Source organism: Lynx rufus, unplaced genomic scaffold, assembly GCF_022079265.1.
Source record: "Lynx rufus isolate CCGP_SWC_20201006 ecotype Redwood Valley unplaced genomic scaffold, mLynRuf1.p SCAF_8, whole genome shotgun sequence".
Taxonomy (NCBI): domain Eukaryota; kingdom Metazoa; phylum Chordata; class Mammalia; order Carnivora; family Felidae; genus Lynx; species Lynx rufus.
Genome location: NW_025814896.1, coordinates 34,540,351 through 34,556,308, shown reverse-complemented (window position 1 = coordinate 34,556,308; position 15,958 = coordinate 34,540,351). Strand labels below are relative to the sequence as shown.

The following is a 15,958-nucleotide window of genomic DNA, read 5'->3' as shown; positions in this document are numbered from 1 at the left end:
AATTACCCAGGGACAGCCCCTGTACCCAAGTCTGCTGAAATTATTTAAACCAACCAATTCTAAGCCTGCATACCCTGTCTTGCTCATTCATTCCAGTGGAAATGACAAGAAAGGCTATTGCCTACATTTTCCCCTCACTCCCTCTGCCTCCTGACTGATCCTGCTTCTTCCTACTATGTTTCTTCTGTGGTGTAGTGTGCCCCCCCCTCTTGGGAACTGTGAGTGGCAAATTATCTTTTCAATGGCAGTCTTCTCTGATCTGTTGGTCTTACCACACCTGAATAATAATAAAATCTACATTAAAAAAATGTTTATTTATTTTTGACACAGAGAGAGACAGAGCATGAGCAGAGGAGGGGCAGAGAGAGAGGGAGACACAAAATTGGAAGCAAGCTCCAGGCTCTGAACTGTCAGCACAGAGCCCAATGTGGGGCTCGAACACACAGACCATGAGATCATGACCTTGGCCAAAGTCAGATGCTCAACAGACTGAGCCACCCAGGCACCCCAATAAAATCTACATTTTAAAGTGGGTGGAATTGTCTTCCATGCTTAGCTTGTAGGGCTTATTGAATAGCTTGGAGAAATGGGCTTGTGAGGATTCTGGTCTCCCACTGAGAAGATGTAAAGGTGACATAAGAGGAAGACTATTGGCAAAATGGTGGCCAATTGTGCCTTTATAAGCACCCTCACCCCATGTCTCCCCATACTGATTCTGGCTTTGGCCAATAGGACAACAGTAAATGTGATACTAGCAGAAATTTGAAAAGTTTTTACTCATGGGGGCTTATGTCTCTTGCTGCTGGGAATGCTTCTGCTATCATGTGAAGAAGCTAAAGCCAGCCTACTGTAGAATAAAAGACTTTAGAGCGAGGTCTCAGCTATCTTCGCTGAGGCCCCAGACATGTGAGTGAGGCTATTTTCGGCTATCAAGCTGCTATTAAGCTATCCCAGACCAGATCTGCCTAGTCAACCCACAGAACAGTGAGAAATAGTATACATTTATTGTTCTATCCTATTCTCTATTCCATGCAGCTGAGCAGATTGCCTTTTAGAGTGTTACTAAAATCTACTGTCATATTATTAGTTGGAAAAATTTTATGTAATTCTAGAAAACTCAAAATGCAGGCCAGGTGGATCCTTCTGTAATTGCTCAATTCTTTTTTTATGGAAAAAAAAATGAAGAGACCATAGTTTGAACTTTCTCAGAACTTTGTAGGAAAAAAAAAAAACTCATTTTATGCTTAATTTAATTTGATACCTTATCTGTAGAACAGAAGCACTGGCATAGTCAAGGAATTGCCATGCATGTCCATACACTTCTATACCTGTGATTAATACGTAACAATTAACTCCATATTTGAATATTGAAAAATTAAGTTATATCACTCAAGTATTGTCACTTTAATGCCATGTTAACACATTGCCTCAACATATGATGGCTTAAAACAATAGGTAGCTATCTAGCTTACACTTTTGTGGGTTGATTGCGTGGTTCTGCTGGTCTTGACTGAGCATGCTCATGCACATGCAGGTAGATGTGCTGATGGCTGACCTAGGATGGCCCTGGTTGGGACAACTCCAAGTATCAGCTCTGCTTCATGTGTTTCCTCCTCTGGCGGGTGAGCCTGGGCATATCCTTTTCATGGAAGTTCAGAGAGCAACTCGAAGAGTAAGCCTAATTACACAAATGCTTCCCATATATCTGTGAATGTCACATTTGCCAACATCACATTTGCCAATGTGAGTCACACTGCCGAGCCCAAAGTTAGAGCAGAAAGCAATTATAAAGTTACATGTCTCAGGGCATAGTTACAGGGGGGTGGTGATAGTGAAGAACTGGGGCCAGTAATGCGATCAATCTTCCAACAAAGTAAATACCAGCAAGAATACCTAAAGGAAAATAGGTGCTCTGAAAACATATTAGATTAATATTCTATCATCTGTCATAAAGCTCCAGAATCCAGATGTACATTTATTAAAGGTATTTCCATTGAACTAATATTTATTCATATCAAGATGTGACTGTTATAAGAAATTTCCTTTGGTCTGCATATGAATACCGATCTTATTATTGATTCACTCACTTGTTATTACATATTATGGGCTTAAAGAAGAGTCTGAATCATTGCTTCAAGTTATACTGGAAAATGATAAGAAATAGTGTGATTTTTTTTTCTCAAGAATTCAAGTCATGGTTGATTTCTTTTTGATGACCCGCAGTGGTAATGTACAAAGAAGAAAAGTGTAGTGTTTAAAAAACCCAGAGAAATAACTGGGGAACAAGGAAGGGCTGTTTCACCTAAGAATTTAATATAATTTTTGTATTCTGGATAGTTCTTTAAACAATATTGGTTGGAACAATCTTTGCATAGAACTTTCTATCTATAGTATATTTATTCCTCTTACAAATAGTATAGACATCACCATCATAAATTCTAATTGTGGCTCTTATGACCAAACAACACATCCTTTATACTCAATTTCTTATTTAAGAGAGGTAATTTTTTTTTTAATTTTTTTTTCAACGTTTTTATTTATTTATTTATTATTTTTTTTTTTTCGTTTTTATTTATTTTTGGGACAGAGAGAGACAGAGCATGAACGGGCGAGGGGCAGAGAGAGAGGGAGACACAGAATCGGAAACAGGCTCCAGGCTCTGAGCCATCAGCCCAGAGCCCGACGCGGGGCTCGAACTCCCGGACCGCGAGATCGTGACCTGGCTGAAGTCGGACGCTTAACCGACTGCGCCACCCAGGCGCCCCGAGAGGTAATTTTTTATTAATTAATTTTTACAGCTCAACAGCTCTGTTTCCTTAACTCACTGTGATGCAACAGATCAAGAACTGTTCAGATGTGATCATTTATTATCTTAATATAATATTAAGATATTATATTAAATATAATATTTTAATATTATTTATTATTATTATTTTAATCCCCCTGGAGGGAAGACTGTATCACACAGAAGTGGATAGCTCATGTCCATCCAAAGGAACTTGGCTCATTCAACAAAAATATTAATAGCAGATATAATAATGCACTGGGTTGGTGTCTGGAACACCCACACACACAAATGCACAAAGTTTGCATTGTCATTGCTCTAACTAAGCCATTAATCAGTGAAGACAAAGAAAAGAATTTAGCAAAAGTAAATTACAAAGGCATACAAAGGTGAAGATTATGAGTTAATTGTTAGTAATTTTTATTAGGATACAGAGATGAAAGAGATCCCTATGGGCTGAAGGGGTCAGGTTTATTAGTTACTGGGGCAACTTTTTAAGACATGTTCACAAAGGCAGAGGCCCCACAGCCCATACTGCATGAACCCAATTATAATGAGAATCTGGTATACATGTAAATACAAATGGGATTTGCAAGACAACCAAATGCAGTAAATAGTAATAAGCTCCTTGACATTTTAAATGTGAGGATGGGGAGGAAAGCTAAACTTCACTGATAATCTATAAATTAGCTAAGAGAAGCAATTAGCATCGTTTATTGTTCATGCATTTAGCTTTAGCTTTTTAAATTTATTTTAAAAAACTTTAAATGTCAGTTTTCATCAGATCTTTTAGATACTAAGTCTTACACTTGTACACCAGTAAGGACACCATATCATGAGGGAATTTTTAATTTTTTTTTCTTTTGCCAGGTTAAGATTGCACCAGGGTATGTCAAACTGTCTTATGACACAACATGGCTGTTTTCAAGACTGAAAAATATTTATCTTTGATATGCCTACAGATAACGCATGGTTTGATTATTGGTTTATTTCTTTAATAGTAGTTACTATTGACTTTCATTGTTTCACCCTCCAGCTCCTGTGTTGCAGTTCTGTACTCACTTTCCATGACCTGGTCCTAGAATAAACGTCAGTTCTGCAATATTACTTCTTTTATTTTTATTTTTTTAATGTTTATTTTTGAGACAGAGAGAGAGAGAGAGAGAGAGAGAGGGAGAGAGCAAGTGGGAGAGGAGCAGGAAAGAGGGAGACGCAAAAACCAAAGCAGGCTCTAGGCTCTGAGCTGTCAGCACAGAGACAGACCGACACAGGGCTCGAACCCACGAACTGTGAGATCATGACCTGAGCCGAAGTCTGGCACTTAACCGACTGAGCTACCCAGGTGCCCCCTGCAATATTACTTCTTTACTTCTCCGGAGACCTCTGTTTACTCCTCATCTTAACTACAGGTCTTATTCACCATCACACATAGCTCTTAAAATACCTGGTAGAAATTTAGATGATATATGGATTCTTATGTAGTTATTAATTGATGGCTACAACTTAAAAAAATGAAAGCAAAAATGTGGCATAAAACACAGACCCATATTTAGCTTTAGTTCAGCTAGATAAAATAAAAAAAAACAAATGAACATTTGAAAATATTAGAAGAGATGAGTGATGAAGTATTTTCTGATTCTTCATCGATACATATTCTACAAATATTTCCAGAATCAGTTTCCATTATTTAAATACACACACACACCCCTAGTGACATTAAAATTTGGAAAATGATACATTTAAATTATGGTCTGAAAATATCTGGAAGGATGTTAATGTTAAGTGTCATCTCCAAACTTTTTGTGAAAACTGAAGAGAGAAATTCTTGAACTATATTTAGAATTACGAATGTTTGGTCAGAGAGAATTACTCTATTCTCCTTGTTCTCTTATTTATTGCTTTATACTTTGTTCATCCCAGACTGGAGGAATTTCATCAATAAAAAAGATGTGCTCTTAGGAATGCCTTTAACAGCATAGCACAGTCTCTGAACTCCTAACTAGCATTCTTTTATTAAGATATGAAATCAGGGTAAGTGTTTTCATGGAAATTAGGCAGAAATGCCCACCAGTTATCAGATGTTTTTCAAATATTAATTTGACCAACTGTGAAGTATAAACTTAAAGAAGTAATTATATTTTTTTATCATTTTTTAAAAAGCATACTGCACTTGAAAATATGTAGGCTCGTGTGATTTTAACTGGGATATCTTTTATTGTATTATATAAATTAGTCTATTGTATTTATGACTTAATTAATATACAACTGTTTGAAGACCACGTGCCCTCCATGAGACAGGAGCACTTGTTTCTTCCTCAACTGGATCAATCAGTTTCAAGTGGTGACTGATAAACATCTCTAGGCTTGTTACTGGTATAAAATATAGGGATGGAATACATAGCATAGACCACAGTCTCTGGAGGTGGGGTGGATATCAACTCTTATGTGACGTTGGGCCAAAGGGAAATCAAATCAAGATGATTACAGATGCAAATTCCACTTTGAAGTTTGATCCAGCCTTACTATTTAAACAAGTCAGATCAATGTGAATCTCTCTGATAGCACTCTTGGGTGAGAAAAAAACACCACTCTTGGGTGGGAAAAAACAGCTAGGATTTTTCCCACTAATGGTGAATCAAACCTGTCCCACAAAGAGATGATCAAAACCCCAGAAAAGGAGAATTTATCTTCAGATAACTCCTTAGATGGGAACACTACTTGATCCTGGTCTAGCTCAAATGACAAAAGGAATGTCCTGCCCACTTCCCATGACTGTCCTTTGCCAAATTTATGTCTAAGTCAAGAAAGAAAACATGGGCGTCATAGGGACTGTATCCACAGACATATTATGTGGGCACAATAATTAACTTCTGTGGCAAAAGGAAAACTTTTGGGATCTTGAATGTTGTCTAGTCTAATGTCCTTGCCTTTTTCTGAGTCTGGTTGGGGCTACATATAAGCTAAGCATGTTCCATTTTGAAATGCTTTGTTTGAATGCCTAAGACAGCTATTTCCTTCACCTCTGTCAAGATATTTGAAGACACACAATTTATTGATGATGTTCATCAGATTCATATATGAATACATCAAGATGTCTGATTTCTCTGTTGCATCTGTGCATCCTTGAGCAAGTCACTTAAAATGTCACTGAGCCTCAATGTTTTCATATGTCAGTCAGTGGATTAGACTCAATGGCTGACTTCCAAAGTGGTTGCAGGAGGCTGCTTTGTTGTAGTATCAGAAACAAGTACTAGAGGAACACTGTTTTAACTACTATGATGTCTCCCAAGCCTAAGCCTCTGTTGATGCCCCATTCATGGCCCTCTCTTATCATTTTATTGCATTTAGACTTGACTTCCTACTGCCAGCCTTAGGAACTTTTTGGCTGGAGCCTGCTTAATGCCTACCTAGCATGCTGAAAGTGCCACCAAAATAATATTCCCTTCAAAATAATGTTAGCCTTCAACCAATGAGTAAAGGAGTTGGTGCATAAATACCCCAGCTTCCTTGCAGCTCAAGTGGAAAAACTGTCTCTTATTTTCCAAGGAAATTGACTCTGATTGCCCACAATGGTAACTGGCTTGATAACATATCTTTGGTTGACTACATCCCTTCCCTGTCTCACTTCCCCACACCTCTAATGTTATTTCCTGGGAACTCCATCAAAATATACTTTCATTCAGGGGCACCTGGGTAGCTTAGTTGGTTAAGCGTCTGACTTTTGGTTTTGGCTCAGGTCATAATCTCACAGTTCATGAATTTGAACCCCGTATCAGGCTCTGCACTGACAGCATGGAGCCTGCTTGGGATTCTGTCTTCCTTTCTCTTGGCCTCCCTATCTCTCAAAATAAATAAACAAACATTTAAAAGTACATATACTTTCATTCAAATCCTTAACTTAGGACCTATATCTGGCTAACTCAAACTAAGATAGTTCCCATCATTAAGCGTTTTGTGATGGAAAATGATTAAGAATCAAATATTTATTATTTATATTTTTTCTAATGACTCTAAAGAAATATGATCTTAGGACTCCTTAGTCTTAACCTTAGCTGTTTAATCCAAGCACTCTCTGGATCTTGCTTCCTTCTCTTTTGCTGTGTAAACTGATTGCTGGGAACTTTTGAGATCTAATCTATATGCTTCAAACGTGAATCAGACTTTAAAAACAAAGTCTTAGAGGAAATTCTAAAAAGATCTACATTTCTCTTATTCTTCTTTTGCCCATGAAGTGATGTTCATCAACTGCAGACTGCAAAATGTACATGCTCAATTACCCTGAAATAACACGCTTAAGGAGGCATGGAATACTTGCCTTTTTGTTTTGTTTTCATTTGATCATGGCCTGAAAGCCATAAAGGAAACTATTGCTGTAATCACCCATTGCTAACCCAGAGTCCAGCTCAGAGAGAAACAAGAAACAAAAATCTAAAAAGTTATCTATGCCTTCGAGAGCTTAGAGTAGAGTTTGATTAGCAGAGATCAAAGTGAAACTCAAAGTGAGATCATTTAGAATATGGGTTTTTATAGAGAGGTCTGAAGGATCATTTGACCAGATTCTCATACTCATGAATTAGAATGTGAATAATTGGGAACTCTTTTCTCTGTTGATGGAGTTGTGAATTGGTACAACCACTTTGGAAAACAGATGTATATATTAAGATTCATGAAAATATTGTTTTAAAATACAAATATATTTAGAAATAGTCCAAATATCCAATAATTTGAAAGGGTATATAAAACTTGCAGTAAGTTCATAGAATGGAATAACTACTACATTAAAATGAACTGCAATAATACACATCAATGTCACTCCCTGGGTACCTCATCCTTCTGCAAACACAGCCCCATTTCTCTGCTCCTTTTCCTAGCAAAAGTCCTCAAAAAAGCTATCTTCATTGCTGTCTCTTTCTCATGGCATATCATCTCCTAAAGGTTTAGTAAATAGTTGTTTGCACTACACCAAAGACATCGCTTCCATTGAGACTGTCCATGACCTCCATGATCCCGAATCCAGTGAGGACATTTCTGGTCTCATCTTACTTAGCTGCTCAGTACCTTTCAATATAAGTAACTCTACTATAAATATTATCTTCCAATGGCTTTTACCATGCTGAAATTCTTAATCACTTTATCTTTGAACATGTGTTTTGTAGCTGAAGTCCAGTGGGACAATAAAGAAGGCACACGAGCAGAGGAGGTACATGTGATATGCATGTCCACAGTTCCTCCTTGCCCCAATCACATATAGCATTTGCAATGTCCACAAGCACACAATTCCTGTGGATCCACGATACATGAGAATTCAATGAGACTCAAAGTGAAGCAAGGTAAGTTACATCCAGAGGCACTGACAGCCATGAGAAACCATGTTTTCCATTAGAATCAAAACTTGCTTCAAATTCAGAATAAAGGCAACAACATTTTAAGAAACATGAATGACCAAGGAGCCCTACCTTATTTGTGTCAGTAGGAGAGAGGTAGGGCAACCAAAATATATATGTATATATGAACTATGCAATAGGAATGCCATAATTTTGGTGATTCTATATATGAGTTAAATGTTCCTGTTTGGTTTAAAAACATTGTACGATATAAAGATGAATGACAAACTCCATGCAAATACTGTACAATCTTAATTTTTTAATTTAAAATGATATTAAATGGCAATTAAAAAATTTTAAGTTTATTTATTTACTTTGAGAGAGACAGAGACAGTGCAAGTGAAGGAGGGGCAGAGAGACAGGAGACAGAGAATCTGAAGCAGGCTCTGTGTGGCCAGCCCATTGCCAGAGGCACGGCTTGAACTCATGAAACCACGAGATCATGACCTGAGCCGAAACCAAGAGTCTTGCTTAACCAACTGAGCCGCCCAGGCGTCCCTTAAACAGCAAATTTAAAAATCCCATGACAAGTCAAGAGTAAGACTATAGAAAAAATAAAAAAAAGCTTTATATTTTAGTACCTTTAATGGCACTATTTTCCCTTGCTTTTTGAATGAATAGCCCTCATTTTCATTTTTGCATTGGGCCTGAAAATATATAACTGACGCTGCATGAATGGTGAATAGACATCTCAGGCTTCAAATTTTCATGAAGTGTTCTTAATTCTCCTCTTCCCTCCCTTTCCAAATCTCCTTCACTAATCTTTCTCAGCTTAGTCTCAGCTCATTAATCCACCAGTTGTTCAAGTAAAAAAAAAAAAAAAACTACAGTAGCCTTTATTCTCTGTTTTCTCCATCTATATGACATATAGCATTACCTCCACAAAGTATATCCCAAGCTGTCCACTCCTCTCCATCTACTCTCACCTCTTAGTTCAAGTCACCACCATCTCTTGCCTGGACTAGTAGAGCTGCTTCTTAACTGGGTGCCCTGTTATTTCTCCACAATCCATTTTATAAGCATCCAATAAAGAGATCTTTTAAAGACATAAATACATATTTATCTTTCTCTACTAAAGATATTCCCTCACGTCTCATTTTTCTTTGCATGAAACTCAAATTCCTACAGTGGTTTCCAAAGTTCTACATGACCTGTTATCTATGTACCTGTCCAAACCCTTCTCGGCTGAACCTATTTTCTTTTTTTTTAAATTGTTTTAATGTTTATTTATTTTTGAGAGATGTAGCATGAGTAGGGGAGGAGCAGAGAAAGAGAAAGACACAGAATCTGAAGCAGGCTCCAGGCTCTGAGCTGTCAGCACAGAGCCTGACACAGGGCTTGAACTCACAAACTATGAGATCATGAACTGAGCTGAAGTAGGATGCTTAACCGACTAAGCCACCCAGGGGCCCCTCATTTGAACCTTTTCATACCCAAATCTCTGCCTCACAGGATTTCTTGTGTTTTCTCCAGAATTCCAGGATGGCTTGCACCTTTAGATCTTTTGTACCAATGGGCCTTCTTAGTGTGCTCTATACCCTGATTTCTGCCTGAGTGGCTCTTCTTTTCATACACATCTCAGCTTAGATGTTTCCTCCTCAACAAGTCCTTTCCTAACCACTGCAAAAAAAAAAAAAATCCATCTTATTATGCCAATAAGCATCTTGCTTTAATTCCTTCACATACTTTTTATTTTGGTTTATTCATTTATTTGTTGTCTCTCACTGAGATGTCAGTTCCATGAAATCAGAGACCTTATCTGTCTCACTTGATGTTGTGTTTGCAGTGTCTAGAATAGTATCTGGAACAAGATGGGTGCTGAGTAAATATGTGTCAACTGAATGAGTAAATGAACAAATGAATCATTCAGTAACTTACTTTTGTTTTTTCTGTAGATGGGTGTGTATGTATGCATGTATGTATCTGTGCATATATATACCCACATGTACAAACACATATATACATATATATTTATATATCATTCTTCCTCAACACTCATGCTATGCCTCCCTCAAGTAGTAGCCAGGGATGTACTGTGGAAATGAACTACCCACAGTTTCAGAGGGGTGCCCAAATTGGCTTAAAGCCAATCTTAACCTCTGGCCATAGTTTTTGGTTCAGTGATGGGCACATAACTCAGAACTTTGAGATTTTTGTTCAATGTATGAAGAAGAGAAGCCCTTATTTTGACCCTCAATGTGACCAGTACAGCATCTAGTTCTAGTTTCTGCTGTGTCAAAGTCACAACCAAGAGGAGAAGTTGCTTGAAAATGAAACAGAAATCACAGAAGGCATTATCAGGAGAAGGAAGCCAACTGGTTTTAATGACCTAGCTGAGCTGCTGATCAAACCTGAAGCCTTACTGCTGGGTCCCCAGTTACACAAGGCAATAAATTCTTTCACTGCTGAAGCCACTATGAGCTAGATTTTGTTACTTGCAAGTAAAACATTGTAATTGACACTGGTACTAAATTCTAATCACTGTTAGCCTTTTAGGTGTATTTTCCTCCAGTAACTTCTAATGCTGCTGAAAGTTAAGATAGTTGTAGCCAAAATACATGTATACTTTTTTTTATCATTTTTTTTCTATTTATAAGCATTTATTTTCATGAAACTCTTCACAATCATAATCTTGTTGGTTATATAAATATCCTTTGATTGCATACAATGTATCTTCATTTTGTGTATATGTATCATTCTTCTCATGTTTTCAGTAATTTCTTTAATACTTATTTCCCAGAAAATTAGTTGAAGGTCCAAGTGTATGGAAATTACTTTACCTATTGAAATGCAGTGCTATTGTGATGAGCACTGGGTATTATTTGTAATTTAATGATGAATCACTAAATTCTGAAACTAATACTAATTCCTGAAACTAATACTACACTATACGTTAACTAACTTGAATTAAAATAAAATCTTGGAAGAAAAAAAAGAAATACAGTGCCAAATTGCTTTTCAAAATGATTTTAATATTTTTAATACCTCCAGTACCTGACGTATTAGACTTTATTGCAATTTTACTTTTTACAAAAATTTGATAATACACCAATAATTGACTTCATGTTGTCTTTTAATTTGTATTTCTCTGATTACTAGAGGGTTTGGAAAATATATGAATTTTACAACTGAAATTTATTCTTTTGGGAAATATTTGTCACTTTGTAGCTGGAACTCATATTTAGCTTTTCAGACTCATTATGATAGATGCTATCAATGTCCTACAAATAACATTTGGGTTGTCTTCATTCCTATGTACTCAGACCAATGACTTTCACAGAACACAGTTGAAGTTCTCTGCCTACACGCTTTGTTGTTGATGCCCACCAGGTCCAAGTATGCAAGTATGAGTCAAATGCCCTCTCCTAGAAACCAGAAGCATTACTCAATCAAAGACTGATAGGAGTTTGGTGTATAAACACCCCAGCTCCCTTGCTTCTCATGTGGGATAACAGTAAGGTCTGTGTTTTATATTCCCACCCAGAACCCCCTAGTGGGGTTCAGTTCTAGCTGTCCACAGTGGTAATTCACCTGATGAGTTGCATTATATTGCCTGACTTTATTTCCATGTATCACTCCTGCTCCTATATTAGTGCTTGCTGACATCACCTTTCAAATAAATTCTCTACCTAAAACCTTCCCTCAGGCTCTGTGTCTCTAGGGAATCCAACTTAAGACACCCATCATACCAAGATTTACTATAGTGTAATCACTTATGCTTTAAAAATTACTTATTGAATATTGAAGTCTTCCCTACTCAATGGAAAGAAAGAAGAAAGAAAGAAAGAAAGAAAGAAAGAAAGAAAGAAAGAAAAGGGGAGGGAGGGAAGGAGGAAGGAAGGAAGGAAGGAAGGAAGGAAGGAAGGAAGGAAGGAAGGAAATCAAAACAAAGCAGTTCACTTTTCTTTGGAAATAAACAGAAGTACTTTGTACATTGTACACTGACCTTTAAGATTCTTAAAACACTTTCGAGAAAAAGGAGCAGAAATAACTAATGATTTGCTATGATTTTTAAGCCAAAAGGACTATTTATTCGTTATGTATGTGGCTTTGGGTACTGTTTTTTCTGTGGGGTACTTCTTAGAGCTTTTGAAAAGTACAAATTTCTTTCTCCCTAGGCTTTAATCATTATGCTTTAAGGAAATCTTTTGAAATGAAGGCAGCATATGTTGCAATAACTAGGCCCTTTCATTAAATTTATCCCTTAGGAAAAGCCCACACAGTAACTGAATTTTGACCTCAGTTCAAATAGAACTTTGGCTAGAAAATTCTCAGAGGTAAAATACCAAGAGTAATGGGAACTTTTCATATTTTAAGGTTTTCCAACAACCACAATATGCTTTATCCAGCATATATTTTGTTTGGGCTGTTTTAAGTTCACTTGGAGTTTAGTTGGTGTTTTACAGATTGCATGAATCGCCTGTTTTCCAAGCATATATGAACTCCTGTTTTAAGGATTGATAACGTAAGAAAACAATCTTCTTTTGAAAGCAAGTTCATTGCTAATACAATGTCACAGCTATACATTCATACCCTTTCCAAACACTGCATTTTAGAACTTCAAACTTCTTCAGATTTCCAATTTAGGTATGAGATCTGAAACTCAACTGATGATAAATTCCATTTAAAGTATAAATTTATTTCAAAGCTACAGCTTTGGTTGCTAACTCACAAGTCCTAAATAATGTCTTTTTTAAAAATTTAACAACTCCAAATGGGCATTTCAACACTGGTTGCTTTTAAGCAGAGTAGGAGCCAACACCATGTACTAATAATGATTATTGCACAACCTATTCTTCTGACGTACCATAAAATACTTCTGATGCAAAAGTTACAGTTTTATGCCTCATAATGTTCACTCAAAATATTTGGAATTTGGAAGGAAGATTTTGCCATCCCAATTTAGATCTCCCATCAAGATCTTGATATTACTGTAGAATATTCAACTTATGAACATCATGTCCTCAAGAGTCAGGCTGTCTATAAGGGCAAAATGAAGTGGAGATTTGGGTGTCTGGATAAATTAGGGTAAAAACTTAATGTGATTGAGTTAATGTAATTGAGAACGGGTTCATGAAAGTGGTGAGACAGAATTAAATCACCACAGACTTGTATCAGAGTCACCATGTTAGTAATCCTCCTATTTTTACTTTAACTGTGGTACCTTTCCCAAGCTCTACTATTACCAGACATGGCCCACCCTCCCTGGGGCTCAAGGTTAAGAACATACAAATCAAAGGGTGCCTGGGTGGTTCAGTCAGTTAAGCTTCTGACTCTTGATTTCGGCTTGGATCATGATCTCACAGTTCATGGGTTCGAGACCCACAAGCAGCCCCACAAGCTCTGTGCTGGCAGTGCAGAGCCTGTTTGGGATTCTCTCTCCCCCTTACTGCCCCTCCCCTGCTCTTGCCTGTGTGCTCTCTCTCTCTCTCTCTCTCATTCTCTCTCTCTTTCTCTTTCAAAAATAAATAAATAAACTTAAAAAAAAAAAAGAACATACAAATCAAGAGACTACCCTGGAAGCCCGTTTCATTGTAGCTGGCTGAAAGTGCTACTACTTTTCAATGTTTATGAGACCTATTTCCAGGTCAATATCATATAATGACCCAAAATGTCAATAGTATCCTCACTGAGAAAAACTAAATGTGGTCTGATCAAGTTACCCATCTAATTAGCACAAGGCTAGAACTGCAACTTTTGTGGTTTTTTTCTTCTCCACTTAGCAATTCTAAATTAATTGTCTATTACATACCAATCCAAGGAATCCCTAAGTACAAATGACACTGGCAAAATTGTATTATCAATATATTCTTGTGCTGATAGGATCACCGAAGGAGTCTTCCATATAGATGTTATACTTCCTGAATGTGCAGTTTTTAAAAATCCGAAGTGATTTACAGTTTCAAGATACCTCAAGCTAGATAAGTGAGGTACAGAAAACTTAAAACTGGTTTCATCACCCTTAAATACTATAGGCAAATGGTCATGTATTATAGCCAATTGTACACTAAATTTGTTACATCAATATGAACATTCTAAGAAAATTCAATAATGTGTATTTATTAAATTTAGTACTAGAATTACCAACCAAGCAAAACAAAGCTAAAATATATTCCATGGAAAATCCAACTGCTTAAAATGTGTCCAACGGAAATGTTATGTTTACTTGGTGATATTTAAATAATGTTAATCATCTCATTCATATTCATGTGACTCCTAAGAAATGGTGTCTTTCACTTTTCCAAGGATAAGTCACGCATCATTTCTCAGCCTTGTTTGAATTTGAGGGTGCTAGGTTGTCTGTTGTCATATTTATTGGAAACAAGCAACTTTCTGATGAAGTATGCAATTGGTTCATATGCTGAAAAACCAATAAGTTAGGGTGCTCTGTTCATCCATTCTCTTGATACATTAAGCAGGAATTCTTTATATTTAGTGATGTCTCCATCTATTGATAAGGCACAGACTTTATCTCAAATGAATGTAACTCATGAGCAGACACTGGTTATTTATAAGGAGGCAAATATATTCTGTAAAATTAGAAGCAGATTGGAGCTTAAAACTAATTTAAAAAATTAAAAAGTAATGATTTAAAAATACCTACATCACATTTTAATTGCATAATTAATACCAAATAAATAATGAAATAAAACCTTTGAATTACTGAAGTTTTTAAATATATTTTTAAGGGTTTTTTAAATTTACTTTTGAGACAGAGAGAGACAGAGCATGAGCAGGGGAGGGGCAGAGAGAGGGGGAGACACAGAATCTGAAGCAGGCTCCAGGCTCTGAGCTGTCAGCACAGAGCCCGATGCGGGACTTGAACTCAGAGTGTGAGATCATGACCCTAGCTGAAGTCAGACGCTCAACCGACTGAGCCACCCAGGTGCCACTGATTTTTTTTTTTAAGACAAGAATTAATTTTCCTTCTTATGGAAGAAGCTCAGAGTATGGATCCAGGGCTGTGTGGTGGGTCCAATCACTAGAGACTCAAGCCCTTATTAATTTCTGCTCTATCAACCTTAGCAATGACTTCCAACTGCAAGGTTGCTTCATCCAAATGTCAGTTGAAGCTTCAATCTTCACCTCCCCATTATAAACATCAGGAAGGAGAAAAAAGAAGGAGGATAAAAAGCAAGCCCAGCTGTCTATACCCACTTGACAAACTTTCTTTAAAGTTTCACCTTCCAACTTTTGTTTACAGCACATTGGTTAGAAATTAGTCACATAGCCAAACCCAGTCTTTTAGCTGATTACATTGCTACCATGAATAAAAATGGGGCATGTTCCTGAAGGAAATGGAGGGAAAAGGATATTGATGGAGCAAATTCCTGATTGCCCATTCAGACCCTCTGTCCAGGCTTTCCCACCCTGTTCTGTCCCCAGGGGACAGATCTCTGTGAAGAACCTCAGTCAGCCTCAGCCTTTGCCTTCCCTTTGAGTTTGGACAAGTACACCAACAGGAGACTGAATGGTAGGGAGGGAAATGACGATGCTTTTATTCCTTCTGCTCTAGTTAAATGACCAGAGCTCTTGTAGATGGAAACTAAATTATTTTTGCAAATGAGACTTTTCAACTTGATTTGTTTTTCTTGATAGAGCTATAGCTGCCACCACACCATTTTAAGAAAATCAACTATTTGTTTGCTAATTCTTAAGCGAACTTTTTAATTTGTTATATGAATGCAAGTCTTTTGCCAATTCGCCCTAGGACTGTTCCAACTGAGAATTATTTACAAATTGGCTACCATCCTACACTATGACTTAACATAATATGCACATTCCTTGA

General features: G+C 37.0%; 1 protein-coding gene across 1 annotated transcript in view; it reads right to left on the bottom strand.

The window, feature by feature from the left end:
* Positions 1-15,958, bottom strand: part of LOC124503877 (1-phosphatidylinositol 4,5-bisphosphate phosphodiesterase beta-1-like) — a 455,749-nt gene that overhangs the window by 37,838 nt on the left and 401,953 nt on the right. The window lies entirely within an intron of this gene.